This window comes from Haliotis rubra, unplaced genomic scaffold (assembly GCF_003918875.1).
Source record: "Haliotis rubra isolate DU_JTF1 unplaced genomic scaffold, ASM391887v1 Scf810, whole genome shotgun sequence".
Lineage (NCBI taxonomy): Eukaryota > Metazoa > Mollusca > Gastropoda > Lepetellida > Haliotidae > Haliotis > Haliotis rubra.
The window spans coordinates 431900-451765 of NW_025767536.1; the positions used below are offsets into that span (position 1 = coordinate 431900).

Consider the following 19866-nt stretch of genomic DNA (forward strand, 5'->3'; position numbering starts at 1 on the left):
AGGGGGGCGCCCTTGTCAGATACCGGAGACCATAAACAGCTGTGCCAAAGCAGAGTTCAGTTTAATTACGTGTCTTTATCGATGAATAAAGCAATTTTCTCCCAGTAATCTTATGATTTTGCTGAGAATATATCATCAAACATCCCATCATCTACCTTTAATATAGCCGGTCACCCTCTAATATGAATGTTTAGTGTGTTTCAGAAAGTGATTACTGTAATTTACAGATATATGCATGCATACAGGTATACATCATTTCATTGACATAGTCTGTTTTGTGTTTAATGTAATTCTTAATATTCCCTTTGAAGATTGTGTAGAATGATGAGATTCTTACTAAGAAATCAAACCACATACCCCCTTTTTCCATGCACTTCTTTCAACATACACCCTTTCCGTCTAGTTTTAATGTCTACATACGCCCTATTCCTTACGCTTCTTCTTTCCACATACCCAACTTTCTTTGCACTTTTCCTCTCCACATACCCTCTTTTATTGCATTTCTACTCCTAACATAACCCATTCCTTGCTATTATCCTATCTGTCTATATATCACCCTTTAGTTGCATTTCTCAATTATACATACCCCATTCCTAGCAATTATCCTATCTATATATCACCCTTTAGCTGCATTTCTCCATTATACATACCCCATTCCTTGCAGTTATCCTATCTATATATCACCTTTTAGTTGCATTTCTCCATTATACATACCCCATTTCTTGCAGTTATCCTATCTATATATCACCTTTTAGTTGCATTTCTCCATTATACATACCCCATTTCTTGCAGTTATCCTATCTATATATCACCTTTTAGTTGCATTTCTCCATTCTACATACCCCATTCCTTGCAGTTATCCTATCTATATATCACCTTTTAAGTTGCATTTCTCCATTCTACATACCCCATTCCTTGCAATTATCCTATCTATATATCACCTTTTAGTTGCATTTCTCCATTGTACATACCCCATTCCTTGCAATTATCCTATCTATATATCACCTTTTAGTTGCATTTCTCCATTATACATACCCCATTCCTTGTAGTTATCCTATCTATATATCACCTTTTAGTTGCATTTCTTCATTGTACATACCCTATTCCTTGCAGTTATCCTATCTATATATCACTTTTTAGTTGCATTTCTCCATTCTAAATACCCAATTCCTCGATATTATCTTATCTATATATCACCTTTTAGTTGCGTTTCTCCATTCTAAATACCCCATTCCTAGCAATTATCCTATCGATATATCACCTTTTAGTTGCATTGTTCCATTCTAAATTCCCCATTCCTTGCAGTTATCCTATCTATATATCACCTTTTAGTTGAGTTTCTCCATTATACATACCCCATTCCTTGCAGTTATCCTATCTATATATCACCTTTTAGTTGCATTTCTCCATTCTACATACCCCATTCCTTGCAGTTATCCTATCTATATATCACCCTTTAGTTGCTTTTCTCCATTCTGCATACCCCATTCCTTGCAATTATTCTATCTGTATATCACCTTTTAGCTGCATTTCTCCATTCTACATACCCCATTCCTTGCAATTATCCTATCTATATATCACCCTTCAGCTGCATTTCTCCATTCTACATACCCCATTCCTTGCAATTATCCTATCTATATATCACCTTTTAGTTGCATTTCTCCATTAGACATACCCCATTCCTTGCAGTTATCCTATCTATATATCACCCTTCAGCTGCATTTCTCCATTCTACATACCCCATTCCTAGCAATTATTCTATCTATATATCACCTTTTAGTTGCATTTCTCCATTCTACATACCCCATTCCTTGATATTATCCCATCTATAAATCACCCTTTAGTTGCATTTCTCCATTCTGCATACCCCATTCCTTGCAATTATGCTATCTATATATCACCCTTCAGCTGCATTTTTCCATTCTACATACCCCATTCCTTGCAATTATCCTATCTATATATCACCTTTTAGTTGCATTTCTCCATTATACATACCCCATTCCTAGCAATTATCCTATCTATATATCACCCTTCAGCTGCATTTCTCCATTCTACATACCCCATTCCTTGCAATTATCCTATCTGTATATCACCTTTTAGCTGCATTTCTCCATTAGACATACCCCATTCCTTGCAATTATCCTATCTATATATCACCCTTTAGCTGCATTTCTCCATTATACATACCCCATTCCTTGCAATTATTCTATCTAAATATCCCCCTTTAGTTGCACTTATCCATTCTACATAAATTTTTCCTTGCAATTCTCCTATCTTTATGCCCAGTTTACTTGTCATTCTCCTATCTGAATACATCCCTTTAGTTGCACCTCTCCATTCTACATACCCTCTTTCCTTGCACTTCTCCTCTGTACCGTCAGACTCTGGATGACAATCAACGATGACATCAGAACGCTTGCCTAGCCTGAAACTGACCAGCGAAATACACACATTGCAGAAATCATCGTTACCGGGAAGATCCAAGGGAGTGAATGAGAGACAGAGGAGGGGGTCGAAATGGGACGGAGACAGGTGTGGGGGGTGTAAAATGGGACGAAAACAGAGGAGGGAAAGAATATATTGGAAGGACCACGGAGGGGTCGCTAGAAAAAGTAACTGAGTTCAAAGCACGTACTCCAATGGTTTTGCGTTGTTCTTGTCCTTGTCGAAATATAGGACGATCCCCACAGTAAGTGATACAGCCAGACTCACGATCAGGAACAAAGCAAACGCAATCTTCCTCTTGGCCGTGGAGCCGCCAGTAACAACATCGCTGGTCATATCTTAGTCTGAAATAAATACATTATGAAGTGTGTAAGCTTGTAGTTAGATAAGGAGAATTATTCATTTGTATTCAACAAAGTCCAGGTGTACAGTTCCATCAGTAATATACAAGAAAGACCAGTTGTACAATTCCAACAGTAACATACAAGAAAGACCACCTGTACAATTCCATCAGTAATATACAAGAAAGACCAGCTATACAATTCCATCAGTAATATATACTGGACAAAATAAGTTAGGGATATTGGTATTTTTATGATTGATATTTTATGAGAGTTGAAATGAATAAATATACCATTATTCATAATTTCAAAATTTACATATATCCCTGACTATGCTTTGTACAGTATACAAGAAGAAAGACCAGCTGTACTGCTCCATTCGTAACAAACAACTGAAGGAAGGCCAGTTGTACAGTTCCATCAGATACTTAGAAGGAAGGCCAGTTGTACAATTCCATCAGATACATAGAAGGAAGACCAGTTGTACAATTCCATCAGATACATACAAGGAAGACCAGTTATACAATTCCATCAGATATATACAAGGAAGACCAGTTGTACAATTCCATCAGATACATAGAAGGAAGGACAGTTGTACAATTCCACCAGATATATAGAAGGAAGGACAGTTGTACAATTCCATCAGATACACAGAAGAAAGGCCAGTTGTACAATTCCATCAGATACATAGAAGGAAGACCAGTTGTACAATTCCATCAGATACATAGAAGGAAGACCAGTTGTACAATGCCATCAGATACATACAAGGAAGACCAGTTATACAATTCCATTAGATATATACAAGGAAGACCAGTTGTACAAACCCATCAGATACGTAGAAGGAAGGCCAGTTGTACAATTCCACCAGATATATAGAAGGAAGGACAGTTGTACAATTCCATCTGATACATAGAATGAAGGCCAGTTGTACAATTCCATCAGATATATACAAGGAAGACCAGTTGTACAATTCCATCAGATACATACAAAGAAGACCAGTTGTACAATTCAATCAGATATATAGATGGAAGACCAGTTGTACAATTCCATCAGATATAGACACAGAAGACCAGTTGTACAATTCCATCAGATATATAGAAGGAAGACCAGTTTTACAATTCAATCAGATATATAGAAGGAAGACCAGTTGTACAATTCCATCAGATACATAGAAGGAAGACCAGTTGTACAATTCCATCAGATACATACAAGGAAGACCAGTTATACAATTCCATCAGATATATAGAAGGAAGACCAGTTGTACAATTCCATCAGATACATAGAAGGAAGGCCAGTTGTACAATTCCATCAGATATATAGAAGGAAGGACAGTTGTACAATTCCATCAGATACACAGAAGAAAGGCCAGTTGTACAATTCCATCAGATACATAGAAGGAAGACCAGTTGTACAATTCCATCAGATACATAGAAGGAAGGCCAGTTGTACAATACCATCAGATATATACAAGGAAGACCAGTTATACAATTCCATCAGATACATAGAAGGAAGGCCAGTTGTACAATTCCACTAGATATATAGAAGGAAGGACAGTTGTACAATTCCATCTGATACATACAAGGAAGACCAGTTATACAATTCCATCAGATATAGACACAGAAGACCAGTTGTACAATTCCATCAGATACATAGAAGGAGGACCAGTTGTACAATTCCATCAGATACATACAAGGAAGACCAGTTATACAATTCCATCAGATATATACAAGGAAGACCAGTTGTACAATTCCATCAGATACATAGAAGGAAGGCCAGTTGTACAATTCCACCAGATATATAGAAGGAAGGACAGTTGTACAATTCCATCAGATACACAGAAGAAAGGCCAGTTGTACAATTCCATCAGATACATAGAATGAAGACCAGTTGTACAATTCCATCAGATATATAGAAGGAAGACCAGTTGTACAATGCCATCAGATACATACAAGGAAGACCAGTTATACAATTCCATCAGATATATACAAGGAAGACCAGTTGTACAATTCCATCAGATACATAGAAGGAAGGCCAGTTGTACAATTCCATCAGATATATAGAAGGAAGGCCAGTTGTACAATTCCACCAGATATATAGAAGGAAGGACAGTTGTACAATTCCATCTGATACATAGAATGAAGGCCAGTTGTACAATTCCATCAGATATATACAAAGAAGACCAGTTGTACAATTCAATCAGATATATAGAAGGAAGACCAGTTGTACAATTCCATCAGATATAGACACAGAAGACCAGTTGTACAATTCCATCAGATATATACAAGGAAGTCCAGTTGTACAATTCCATTAGTGATATATACAAGGAAGGCCAGTTGTACAATTCCATCAGATACATACAAGGAAGGCCAGTTTTACAATTCCATCAGATATATAGAAGGAAGACCAGTTGTACAATTCCATCAGATATATAGAAGGAAGACCAGTAGTACAATTCCATCAAATATATACAAGGAAGGCCAGTTGTACAATTCCATCTGATATATACAAGGAAGACCAGTTGTACAATTCCATTAGTGATATGCAAGAAAGACCAGTTGTACAATTCCATTAGTGATATACAAGAAAGACCAGTTGTACAATTCCATTAGTGATATACAAGGAAGACCAGTTGTACAATTCCATTAGTGATATACAAGGAAGACCAGTTGTACAATTCCATTGCCTCTTACCAACAGACGTTGTAAGGATAGCACACGTGGTTAGGCTTTCTGACGCTCAGCATTAATAACAGGAAGAAGTACTGCCAGATTCAGGGGTCCATGTTAAACTGCAGCATGGTATTTCCTAGGGCAATCACAATGAAACAGACATGCACGTATTCTGTATAGATGCAAATCATCTGGAAGACGACTTCAACCTCCTATTGCCCCACCTCACCTGTGCGAGCGCGCCTGTAGTAATGTCGGTTTACCTCGGGATTGTGTGTTCATGGAGCACAATTACAACCGCATTCGTGTTAAGATGACCTGGGCCTCCTTTCACGAAGCAACCTTTGCTAAGGTTAACCTTGACTCCCTTTCTTTAAAATTGCACTAAGGTAACCTTTGTGACTCTCGATCACCTTAGTGCTTTGTCAACGGAGGCACTGATACTTTTCTCATCTCTAGAGACTATAAACTTCAAATATAAAAAAGTGAATGGCGTAACCTAGTTTTAGAGTCAGTTCGTCAGGACAAAATATTCCCTCGGGGTATATCACTTAAGCTCGTGTATTGCGTCATGGGCTGACGTTGCTAGGATATTGTGAAACGCGGTGCACAATCAATTTTACTGACATACATCCCGGTATCTCGAACTTGGCACCAGTCTGTTATAACTCGAAGATATCAAGACAAGTGAGGTATCTCACAACTTGCACAACTTTAAAACTATTAATTAATGTTCAAAATGCCAATTTCTAGGACAAAGCTATACAGTCAATCGTGTGACACTGATGAATCAATCAAAAGGCCTGTTTTTGCTATCAGTTAAAGAAATTCACCCCTATACAATCAGTGTTTAATACAGACACACACGCTATACCTGAGTGTCACCGCGTTACAATACACAACGTCAGTTAGGAGATAAACCTACTGTGTGGGAAAATCAGAGGTATATAACGAAATTATAATAGCTCTAAATTTCATTGAAAACCGAAAGCGTAGCGTGAGGTTTTAAATGAACAATTTAGAGCTATTATAATTTCGTTATATACCTCTGATTTTCCCACACAGTAGGTTTATCTCCATTCTACCATGACAATTTTATGAACAATTTCAGGTGGAGCTCTTTCTTTGGTTACGAGTCAATACGTGAAGCGGCCTCGCATTCCAATCTCAAGTGGCATCGCCCGAAACGGGGTGTTTGGTGGCAAGCCGTCAATTACTAACAAACTCCAGATCCAGTAATAACAAATCACGTTTTGTTTTTTCAATGCATCAATCACCAATCATTAACTGATAAGTTGGAAAACATATATCAAATAAGTTTAAAAAGCTTGGTTCACATTTGAAAATTCCACCGTAGACCTTTTCCCCACCAGAATAGTGGTAGCAACCTCATGGCCTTGACCTTTTCTCGAAGTCATTGTTTACATTTACGTGCAAATTTGGAAAGATGCGACAGGCGAGCCTCTGACAGTTTCCGCAAGGTTAACCTAATTGTATGACTGAGATAGTCTTTGATATCTAATTACTGGTACTGGTACAAAATTTAAGAGTAGGGGCGCTTTTGCTGTAACGAGAAGTCCGTGTTGTACCGAATTTAGATACTGTTGAATTTTGCGCCCTGTCAACTTGACGATTTCACGCACCTCTGCGTCTGCGTGCGACAGCTGTAGTGACTCTTACACACTCATGTGTGTACTTTGTGCTCAAATTCGATTCTACGGATATCATTTTCTACATTTTGGAAAGTGTTTTGTGACCTAGTGGCTTCAAAGTGTAGTGAATTCAAATTGAATTGGATTCGCTGGCATGTTCGCGAGTCTGTTGACAAAGAACCAGATTTGTGATGATATTTCCGAAAGGGTGGATCAGGACACGAGGGTGTGCCTCTGGCATAAACACGGTAAGGTAATTAATTATACTTTAATAGACTACTTTAGATCAAGCAGTGTAATGGATAAGAGGGATCATGGGTAAGCTAAATAACTTTTTCAACGATTATACATTTAGAAAAAAAAGAATATGTTGGGCTAAACAGAACGGTTTGCAGATTCTGTAGATCTAATTGTGTTTTACTACCGCTAAATTTGAAACAGTACAAATTTCAAAATATCATTTTGTTTGAATTGATAACCCAACTGTTTATTTATGTGGACGGAAGGCATTAAAATGGCATGGTAGTGGGCAGACAAAAATAGTGCATTACCGTAAACCATGTATGATTGCGCACGGAAAACAGACACCTGTATAACGCGACTATATACCTCTGAATGACTTTAATTAACCAATCACAATCCAGTGTTTACTGAAGTCATGGTAGAATACAAGATATACACCCGTGAAGATACGAGTTAGAATTGATCTTCAATAACCCATGCTTGTCGTAAGAGGCGGCTAAAGGGATCGGGTGGTCAGGCTCGCTGACTCTTGGGGACACCTATCATCGTATACCTATTGAATAGATCGATGCTCATGCTGTTGATCACTGGATTGTCTGGACCAGACTCGATTATTTACAGACTGCTGCCATATAGCTGGAATATTGCTGAATGCGGCGTTGAACAACAAACAAACCAACAAAAACACATGCAATAGGACCCGTATAAAATATAGTGTCCAGACATCCCACACGGGGTTATGTGACCTTGAACAACAACTTGTGATATGAGAAAAAACTACGTGCAACTACGTTAACGGGTATATTTGCTTATATATTACATCATATACAGGTCGAAATGCGTACAGCGAACTACTGTTACAACAACGAGTGAGTGAGTGAGTATGGCTTTACGCCGCTTTTAGCGGGTGGTGGTGGTGTGTGGTTCACTCATGCAGGGAATCAAACCCGGATCTTTGGCGTGACGAGCGTACGCTATAAGCACTAGGCTACCCCACCTCCCCCGGTTACGGCAAACTCAGATTAGTGGTCCCTCAGATTTCGTTATAACCATAATTCAGTATATGTGATAGGGTAAAAGAGTAAAATTGTACCAAAAAATTATTAAACATTTTAAAAATATACAAACATAAGTGCAGATACAGTTAACAGGTTATTATTCACATGAAGAGTATGTGCAGTTAACATAGCTGTGCTCACATGCATACAGGTATGCAGGGATCTCAAACGTATCACACGCGGAGGCCGCCATTATTTACATTTGCCCAGTTTTTGTACAGTGAAAGTGGCTCTAGTTATCTGTGTCAAGGTCGTTTACGTGACTGCCGAAGGTGTACAGTGATGACCTGAAAGACATTGAGATCGTACCTAGCAACTGTGGTGCCAGGAATTGATAAACAAGTTTCTGAACCATATTTTTATTTCCTTCAAATGGTATTACTTAGGTAAATTGACTTGATGATTATAGAAAAGATGGACGGTTGTTGCTATGACAACGTTATATGTTGCTATGAATCCTGAATGGTATGGGGAGAGTTCTCATATCTGCACATAGCTTGTCTCTCAGGAACAGGCCCCTATCCTGAGTGAGTGTCCGTGCGCCCGCAGGAGCGTACGTGCTTGCGTCCGGTCCTAAGTACAGGCCCGGAACCGCGAGTGAGTGTATGTGCGTCCGCAAGTGCGTACGTGCTTGTGTCCGGTCCTAAGTACAGGCCCGGATCCCGAGTGAGTGTCTGTGCGTGCGTCGTGCGTACGTGCATGCGTCCGTTCCGCAAGCTCTTACATCCGAACTACCTCAGTCACAATGACAGCGGGTTGTGATATATTTACATTAACGACAGGACGTCAAAATTGTTGTATCACTATTGATCAACTGGCCGATAATTGAAATGTGACAATATAAACGTCTCAAATGTCAACTAGGGCAAATGTGTATGATGAAGATCGCCACGTGTCAGTTAAAACACTGATCAGTTCATTTCTTCGATTCGTTCACTTGGATCGGTCGGAGCGACGGTATTCCTGAATGGGCGTGCAAATAGACACTCAAACTTGTCCCATTTATTGCTAACGCGTTACGGTTTGCATTCAAAGGGTCAAACTGATCACACAACACTTCAGTAATGATTCATACTTGTAAACTCTCAAGGGGCTTTTTCACGAAAGTGGAAGTAATCCGTCAGTGTTAACGTCATTTCAAGAATTCAGTCACGTGACAACAACGTTAATTTTTATGGTCCTGTGACCGACCTATCATCTGATGAAGGAGCAAAATACCGGGTACACCTCACATCCAAAAATATCTGCTTTTAACTACCAGCTGTTTAGTTTAATTACAGCACTCCTTTTCTGAAAGTATGCTTGCATTTGTTAATTTGTACAATCCATTAATACAAGCGGTGTGTGTGTGTGTGTGTGTGTGTGTGTGTGTGTGTGTGTGTGTGTGTGTGTGTGTGTGTGTGTGTGTGTGTTTTCTTCTGATTCGCTTGATTGAATGTAACACCTGGGATTATTCTTTCTTAGTAAAGTTCAGATTCTAGTAGTTTTTAGGGTTGAGTCCCATAGGGGGATTCGGATCCACGCCCTCAGAGTCAGGCGCGTAATCGCCAGCATAAAAAGTCAGCGATCAAACTCACTCAGCCACTGTGGCTTCCACAAAAATGAAAGTAGGACAGTTGGTTGTCTACATAGCATACATTGTGTACCCCTCTAACAAGTAGAAATGGGCACGGCTCCAAAGTGGTTAACATAAAATAGAGTGAAAGAACATTCATTTTAAGCCTCAGCTTTATATATCATTCGTTTTACGTGTCTGAATGACACATTACATCATTTTCATGAGTGAAATCACATGAAATAATAGGGAGAGTTTAATGTACCATAGTATAAACACGTGGTACTTAAGATTACAGTGATATATTAAAGGGTGACATGTGCTAGTTATACGAGTGAGTGAGTGATTTTAGTTTTACGCTGCACCCAGCAATATTCCAGCTATATGGCGGCAGTCTGTATATAATCGATTCTGGACCAGACAATGCAGTGATCAACAACATGAGCATCAATCTACGATCAAATAGGATACGATGACATGCGTCAACCAAGTCAGCGAGCCTGACCACCCGATCCCGTTAGTCGCCTCTTACGACAAGCATGGGTTACTGAAGATCGATATTCTAACCCGGAATTTCACGGGTGCTAGTTATGAGATAACAGGGAGAGTTTAATGTAGGATAGTATAAACAAGTGGTATTAAAAATCACACCGATATATTGGATGTTGACATGTGCTAGTTATGAGATAATAGGGACAGTTTAATGTAGCATAGTATAAACAAGTGGTATTAAAAATCACAGTGATATATTGGATGTGACATGTGCTAGTTATGAGATAATAGAGACAGTTTAAAGTAGCATAGTATAAACAAGTGGTATTAAAAATCACAGTGATACATTAAAGAGTGACATGTGCCAGTTCCGTAGACACACGATGTGATATCGTGACATTGCTACATTATGAACAGCTGTCATGTTTGATGGCTTACATACCTGAATACTGAATATAGCCATGTTTGTAGCGTTAATCTCGAACAGTCATCGGGTATAGTTTCTGTGATAGTGTCTTAACATTCGACCTAGGAGCGGTGGGGTAGCCAAATGGTTAATGCGTTCGTTGGTCACACCGAAGGCCCTGGTTTGATTCCCCACATGGGTACAATCTTTCTGGGCCCATTTCTGGTGTCTCTCGTCGGGATGTTGCTGGAATATTGCTAACAGCGGCGTAAGACCACGCTCGCTCACTAACATTCGACTCGTGAAGATGCGGGTTAGTATTGGTCTTCAGCAACCCATGATTGGCATAAGAGCGACTAGCGAGACCGGGTGATCAGGCTCGCTGACTTGGTTGACACACGTCATCGTTTCCCATTTGATCATAGATTGATGCTCATGTTGTTGATCACTGGATTGTCCGGTCCAGATACAGTTACTTACAGGCCGCTGCCATATAGGTGGAGCATTGCTGTGTGCGGAATTAAACAGCAAACAAGCAAACATACTGTAAACATTCAGTGACTGTTAACGACATCAATATATTGGGTAATATACTGGACAAAATAAGTTAGGGATATTGGTATTTTTATGATTGATATTTTATCAGTGTGTCAACGAATAAACAGATCATTACTCATAATTTCAAAATTTACATATATCCCTAACTATTTTTGTCCAGTATATTATTTAGTATTATTTAGTTAGATTAATAATCTCTGCTGAAGCCATGAATGACACCACGCATATTAACATCGATCCAATAATGTCCTGTAGACACGTGTACACGGTCTGCAAAAACTACCCTTGACCTACCTGCAACAAGATACTAGGTTGTATGTCCCCAGCTTGGATAATTCAGATTATACTTTCATGTATCCCGTCCATACAGATTGAGTTGAAATTTGGGACACATATGAAAACAAGATATTGAAGGTGTTTCAGTCCTGCATAGAAGTTCCGGGATGTGTGAATGTCGGGCGACAGGTTCAAGTCTTATTTGCCTGTATCGTGCAAACAGGAATGTTTGTATGTCCTAGAGAACCCGCCATACTGCAGATAAAACTGCAGATTTACAGCCACACATGTCAGTACATTACCTTGGGGATATAATGCTCTCACGTCTTACGATGGTCGGGACTTCTCAAGGTTGAGACGAGGGCATACCGGTATTACAGTCAGGTGGCGCCAAGTCGTATAGAACTGTAAGAGGGTGAGGGTGTTATGATAATGAGGAGGCTCTATGTCGCGGGCTTGGGAAGGGTGATGGTTGGCGGATGGAGAGGGTCCTGTAAGGAAGTCAAGGGCGTAGCTACCATTATAAAAAAAGCCTGGGCTTACACAAGATTGTTGCTAAAAAGGTCGGGCAAGCCATCAATCCTATCTGAAAATAAGCTTTGCAACATATCGGGCTTACACGAAAAAATTGGCTTGCTACGCGCCTGGGGGTGTTGGAGGGCGTTGTAGCAATTATTGTCATGTATGTTCACATACATGTCAGTCGTCTAACAATTAATACAGGCGAATCCTGATGGCATACAGATGTAGCGCACCTTGTTTTGCCCCAGGCTTTAACTCATGTGCATTGTTTACGCAAGACACTGTTTCTCGCGTATACCCCCCACAAACACAGGTACACGGAGCAGTAACTGTTGTGTCATTGGCAGTCGCATACCTTGGTGTTCATATGCTTCCTACAAACTTAGACCCACTGGTTGTGTTATGGCTGTCACTTACCTGGTGTTAATATGCTTCCTACAAACACAGACCCACTGGTTGTGTTATGGCTGTCACTTACCTGGTGTTAATATGCTTCCTACAAACACAGACCCACTGGTTGACAAACACAGACCCACTGGTTGTCTTATGGCTGTCACATACCTGGTGTTAATATGCTTTCTACAAACTTAGACCCACAGGTTGTGTTATGGCTGTCCATGACCTAGTGTTAATATGCTTCCTACAAACTTAGACCCACAGGTTGTGTTATGGCTATCACTTACCTGGTGTTAATATGCTTCCTACAAACTTAGATCCACTGGTTGTGTCATGGCTGTCACTTACCTAGTGTTAATATGCTTCCTACAAACTTAGACCCACTGGTTGTGTTATGGCTGTCACTTACCTAGTGTTAATATGCTTCCTACAAACTTAGACCCACTGGTTGTGTCATGGCTGTCACTTACCTAGTGTTAATATGCTTCCTACAAACTTAGACCCACTGGTTGTGTTATGGCTGTCACTTACCTTGGTGTACAACGCATCTATCGGGGGAGAAGAGTCCTGTTGGAATACCGTTCAGACCCCGCACTCCGTCGTGTTGCCTGTATGATAGCGGAGCTAGCAGTGCACTGACTCCCTAACCCAGCGTGTTTGTCGGTAAACACGGCTTGACACACGGCCTCGTGATATGGGAGTTGTGGTGTACATCTATATTTATGCAATACATACATTGTATCTGCAGCTGTTACCCATGTGCCAAATGATATGGAACTATCAGAACAACTTTGATTAAATTTCCTGCGTTAAATAGTTTCACTTTGTGTTTTAAAAGCCGACCATGCGTGACCTGATTTCCCAGATCTGACTGGTTGTTCCCGTTGTCATCAAGACGGCTGTGGTATCTCCCCAATCCGCGGCATCCACGAGGAGTGCTTTGGTAGCGGATTAATAATCATGATGCGATGGTAATACTAACAGTCTGAGTCTGTAGGTCATTCTAGGGTATGCGTGTCACATTCTCCTCTTTCATGTTTGTATCGACCTGTGAAGATCCGGGTTAGAATTGATCTTCAGTAACCCATGCTTGTCGTAAGAGGCGACTAACGGATCGGGTGGTCAGACTCGCTAAGTTGGTTGACATATGTCATCGTATCCCAGTTGCTTAGATCGATACTCATGCTGTTGATCGCTGGATTGTCTGGTCGATTATTTACAGACCGCCGCCATATAGATAGAGTATTGCTCATTCCGGCGTAAAACTAAACTCACTCACTTACTAATGTGCTTCACACACTCTACCTATGATGGAATCGAACCCGGGACCTCGAACGCTTTAACTACTGGGCTGTCACGCCACGCTGTAACACCAGTGTCAGGTTATCCATGTCCCGTCCTCACCCCTACCTTAGGCCGCTTCTTACCCTGATAGACAAACCTTAGCTCCACACTTTCATCTACCCCCGCTGGAAGCAACGCTGTCACTCTTCAACCTGTCTCCCTCCATTATCTCCATGTCATTCCAAGAAGGTCATTCCCTTCACATCTCCTCAGTCTGTTTCTTCTGGTGATTACTGACATTGCCAAAGACATCCGACTTTTACGTGATAACCAACAAATCCAGAGATATCTGACATTTATGTGATGAAGGGCGGTGGGGTAACCAAGTGGTAGAAGCGTCAGCTTGTCACGCTGAAGACCCGGGTTCGATTACCCACATGGGCACAATCCGTGAGACCCATTTCTGGTAGCCCCCGTCGTGATATTGCTCGAATATTGCTAAACGCGGCATAAAATCACACTCACTCACTAACTTTATGAGATGACTAACACTCCCAAAGATGTCTGACAGTTATGTGATTACTAATATTGCCCAAGATATCTGACCTCATGAACGTCGACATTGCTGTTCCTACAAACCAACAATGAGTGAAACATGTGTCATTTGATATGTAATGTATATGTTCACCGATAGAGTCAATATGTGTATATGTCTTTATAGGGAAGATACACTTGCATACTTAACACATACACACAGGTGATTTTGAGAATACTGGACTCATGTAGCTGCTGCAAAAACAATACAAATATACCATTTCTTTCCAAAACGTCATCTTTGTGTGATTGTAAACAGCTTCAGGGCCAACCCGCGGCCATTTTTCACTTTTTCCCTTGTTTTAGAAGCATTTGAATAAATAGTCGCCAAAATATCACCAAGAAAACTGCAGACCAATTCCGCCCAAGATCGCCCGAGAAGCGGCCTTCTTAGAGTTACCACCCTAGCCCAGAACCGCTACATCCGGGTTGTTCACTTGTGTCATCGTCTTCCCACAGCCGGATACTGCATAACGCATCCCTGGTTTCGGAAGAATTTCTGACCAAACTGTCAGGAATCAATTGCGTGAAGTGGGGATTTGACCAAGAAGGCCAGTTATCGCTTGCGTTTTGAGAGACCTCAATCGGCGCAATCGCTTGAGGTGGTGTGGTAGAGTCCGGAACTGGAACCTTACTGGAGGCGAATCTGGTGTTTCTGTGATGAATCATGACTTACTCTTCACCGGCGAGATTGAAAACAGCGTGTTTACCGTCTGAGAAATGTTTTGCCTCAAAATTGCATTGGACGAGCTGACAGATTCGGTGGATCCAGTGTCATGGATATCCAGCACACAAAGATCCGATTTAGTGGTAGTTCATGGGTCATTGACAGCAAATCGGTAGATCAACGAAGTCCTTGCACGTCACATGCTCCGATTATGCTTCCGAGTTTCAGTGTGACAACGCTACTTCACATGCAGCACGCTACAGTGCCAATTCTAACGTCACTCTATTGCCATGGCCTTCCCCATCACCAGATCTAAACCTGATAGAACACCAAAGGGATGAACTCGATCGACGTGTACGTCATCGTCAAAACACGCTTCAGAGTTGGCGAACTCTTTGTCTATAGGCATGTGAATTTTCACCTTTTCATCATCTTAGAGGCGTCGTCTGTTTTGTAGTCCCCATATCCAGTGCTTCTTATGTGGGGTAGTGTACCACCCATACACCAGTGCTTCTTATGTGGGGTAGTGTACTCCCATATCAGTGCTTCTTATGTGGGGTAGTGTACTCCCATATCCAGTGCTTCTTATGTTGGGTAGTGTACTCCCATATCCAGTGCTTCTTATGTTGGGGTAGTGTACTCCCATATCCAGTGCTTCTTATGTGGGGTAGTGTACTCCCATATCCAGTGCTTCTTATGTTGGGTAGTGTACTGACCCATACTCAGTGTGCTTCTTATGTTGGGTAGTGTACTCCCCATATCAGTGCTTCTTATGTGGGGTAGTGTGCTCCCATATCCAGTGCTTCTTATGTGGGGTAGTGTACTCCCCATATCCAGTAGTGTACACCCAGTGCTTCTTATGTGGGGTGAGTGTACACCTATCCAGTGCTTCTTATGTTGGGTAGTGTACTCCCATATCCAGTGCTTCAGTGCTCTCATATCCAGTGGGGTTATGTTGTGTAGTGTACTCCCCATATCCAGTGCTTCTTATGTGGGGTAGTGTACTCCCATATCCAGTGCTTCTTCTTATGTTGGGTAGTGTACTCCCATATCAGTGCTTCTTATGTTGGGTAGTGTACTCCCATATCCAGTGCTTCTTATGTTGGGTAGTGTATTCCCATATCCAGTGCTTCTTATGTTGGGTAGTGTACTCCCATATCCAGTGCTTCTTATGTTGGGTAGTGTACTCCCATATCCAGTGCTTCTTATGTTGGGTAGTGTATCCCCATATCCAGTGCTTCTTATGTGGGGTAGTGTACTCCCATATCCAGTGCTTCTTATGTTGGGTAGTGTACTCCCATATCCAGTGCTTCTTATGTTGGGTAGTGTACTCCCATATCCAGTGCTTCTTATGTTGGGTAGTGTATTACCCCATATCCAGTGCTTCTTATGTTGGGTAGTGTACTCCCATATCCAGTGCTTCTTATGTTGGGTAGTGTACTCCCATATCCAGTGCTTCTTATGTTGGGTAGTGTACTCCCCCATATCCAGTGCTTCTTATGTTGGGTAGTGTACTCCCATATCCAGTGCTTCTTATGTGGGGTAGTGTACTCCCATATCCAGTGCTTCTTATGTTGGGTAGTGTACTCCCATATCCAGTGCTTCTTATGTGGGGTAGTGTGCAACAAAACACGGAAAATATGCAATTTCCACCAATGAAATATGAACAGTAGTGATTGATAGAATAGCAAGTTACCTGTGACCCAAGTGACACAAAGTGTCTACTATAACTATTTGTGTGACCAAATCTACGGACTTACAATTTTTACTGCCTCTGTCCAGCCATCTCAACACGTCTGCACCTCGGCACGTGCGCCCCCTTCCCCCTATTTATAACACTGATGACGTCATCGCACGGGGTCCCGCAGAGTCCAATGCTTCATTGTAAAGGTTAGGGCAAATTCATCACATAGAATTGCAGACCCGGGTCACACGAGGTCATTTCCAGTGTCACTGTCAACATGTCGATGGAACTGCAGTCCGATCTCAGTGAGCCCAATTAATTAGACCACAAAAATATTTCATTACAATCCCATACCCAGGGCTTCTTATGACAGATAGTGTACTCCCAATATCCAGTGCTTCTGATGTGGGATAGTGTACTGCAAGTACCCAGTGCTTCTCATGTGAGGTAGTGTTCTATTATCCAGTGCTTCTTATGTCGTGTTGTATTCCCAGTACCCAGTGCTTTTCATGTGGTGAAGTGTACTCCCAATACCACAATGGTGCTTGCTGTAACCAAATCATGTTCTCCATTTATTATCCAAAACTGTGTTCCACAGGAGATATCGCTTGTGTGAGATCAAACGATATCTCCTAGGAGATATCATTTTGACAGTAGATTGTGTACAATGCCCTGAGAATCGCTTACGTGAGATCACTTGATAACGTCCTAGGCTGCACTGCAAATCTAATGGCAGTACCGTGTTCAGAGATGTACATTGTTCATTGAAAATTAACGAAGAGTGATATTGGATGATAAATAGAATCTCACCCTCGTGTCTTCTGAGATCAAATATATCAACACTCGTTAAACAAAGTTAAAATATCCTCGGCAAGCCTCGGGTGTTTGTAACATTATCAACTCGTGTTGATACAATTGATATCAGAAGACACTTGGGTGAGATTTTCTATTTATTAAATACCACTTCAGTCAGTAATCGTAGGATTCCCTTGTTTCACATCGTAGGATTCCCTTGTTTCACATCGTAGGATTCCCTTGATACACATCGGTTGTACCGGTGTAAGAAATTAGCAAACGTCTATGCTCCACTTATGTGTATGGGGTTGTAGCGGTGTAGAAGAAAGAAATCAATACTCGCAAATGTTACAATTTCCATTCCCATGCTCCACTTATGTGTATGTGTACATTACTCTTATATATATAATACACATATATACAAAATACATGATTCAGTCTGTAAAATTGACCAGAAAGCCATAGTTACAATTGACTGGTCATAATATTTACTGTACTTCTTTTGAAACCATATAAGAGTGGGCGATAACATATATTTGTAGGTAAACATCATTTTAACATAGCCAACATCATGGCTGTGTCAACCTTATGGCGCTTCACTGATTCAGGTTTTGTAAATTTAGATTTTTGCAACTTTCACATCACTTTGACATTACTGACTAAAGTTTAACACTGCAGATGTGAATGCATCCTGTAACATCATAACTCTAATTGTCTCTGACAACTTTTAGCAATATTCCAGCAAATGTTGTAACTGTGAATGGCGTATAACATGCTTTCTGACTCTGCAGATTTGTAACAGTCTCACAACATATGTAAATATGACATGCTTTCGTATTTGTAGATATGAATATGACATGCATCACATACATCACTAACTTCAGCACACCCTCAAAACTACACATATATGTTACGAACGACCTTCTTGTAAATATCTACGGATGGCTACACCTACAGTTATGGACAGAACCATCCTCCACTCAAATTCCGTTTTCGTTTCAGATAGTCATCTTCAAAACCATTTCAGCTAGGATTCATGGACATTTTGTTATGCAAATAGATTGCATTTCAGCAGTGTTGGTCGACTTCGAGAAATACGTGCTTCCCTAAGGAACAAAAGCCGAGATAAGCAGAATCTTAATTGAATCGGTACAAATGGAGAACCCCAACCAAGGCAGGAGGATTTAAAACACTAATGATGTCGAAGACTCGATAGGTAGCCACGCCTTCGAAAGTAAATAAGCATCAGACTTCCGGAAGCGACTTCCGGAAACTGGAGCATGGAGTCACAATGTACACATTAGATCAAATGTACTTTTACGATCCAGTGCAAGAGTATGTTTACATTCAGGATTGCATACGCTGTGTTGTATTGTAGCTGCACTTCTTTAAAGATGAAATGTACACAGGGAGTAATTCGTGATTATTCGTATCCATTAGCACTGCCTATGAAACGCTCATTTTAACACTGGTTTACCATCCAATGCAGAATCTGAATTGCATTAAAATGACTGAGACCTCGGTAGTTGAAACAGCAGTTTGTCTGTTTCTGGAACTAGAGTCTTACTGACTAGGTACCTAATGATAAGACTGTTAAATGATCGATGAAGTGTGGTGTCAAAATGCCTCCCAACACAATACACGTACATGCAAACAGTGAAGAGGAGGATGGCCACTGCATGGACATGATGCCGTTTGGTTATATTGAAATCTATTTGAGATTTGCAGGCATGTACTTTGATCCCCGTGGACATTACACTGTCATCAAGGTCAGCACTTGGAAAATGAAATCGTTATATCTAATGACCAGCTTTGCCACCTTCATATATCTTGCAGCTTATTGCACGTCGGCCATAAAGACGTTGTTTTTGATGACACCAAATGCCGGTTTCACGACAACAAACGTGTTGGTGAGCTGTTTCTTTATTCAGTACATGTGGGTATTTGCGCTGGGTGTAGTAGTGAGCTTTCTTTTCCTAAACGCTTGCCTCAGATTGTACAGAAGATCACCATAACCTGCTCTGAAGAAAGTCTCTCTGGCTTTATACATTTTCTATGGATAATGATTTTGATTTTACTGAGTGTTGTATCGTTCTTGATTTATGAACGAAGTGATATGTATTTGAATCACACAGACAGATCATTATCTTTGAGCGATTCTATAAGACTCTATCCAACTGGACCTGGAACAATGGAGCAGCAATTTCTTGCTTACATCTACACGTGGAT

General features: G+C 40.8%; 1 long non-coding RNA gene across 1 annotated transcript; it reads right to left on the reverse strand.

Annotated features, from left to right (window-relative positions):
* Positions 1–2: 2 nt before the first annotated feature.
* Positions 3–13267, reverse strand: LOC124261834. Its single transcript, XR_006894441.1, has 4 exons — positions 13145–13267; positions 2636–2789; positions 2348–2431; positions 3–39 (listed from the first exon to the last, which is right to left on the reverse strand). It is a non-coding gene; the product is annotated as an uncharacterized LOC124261834 (long non-coding RNA).
* Between the last annotated feature and the right edge of the window lie 6599 nt (positions 13268–19866).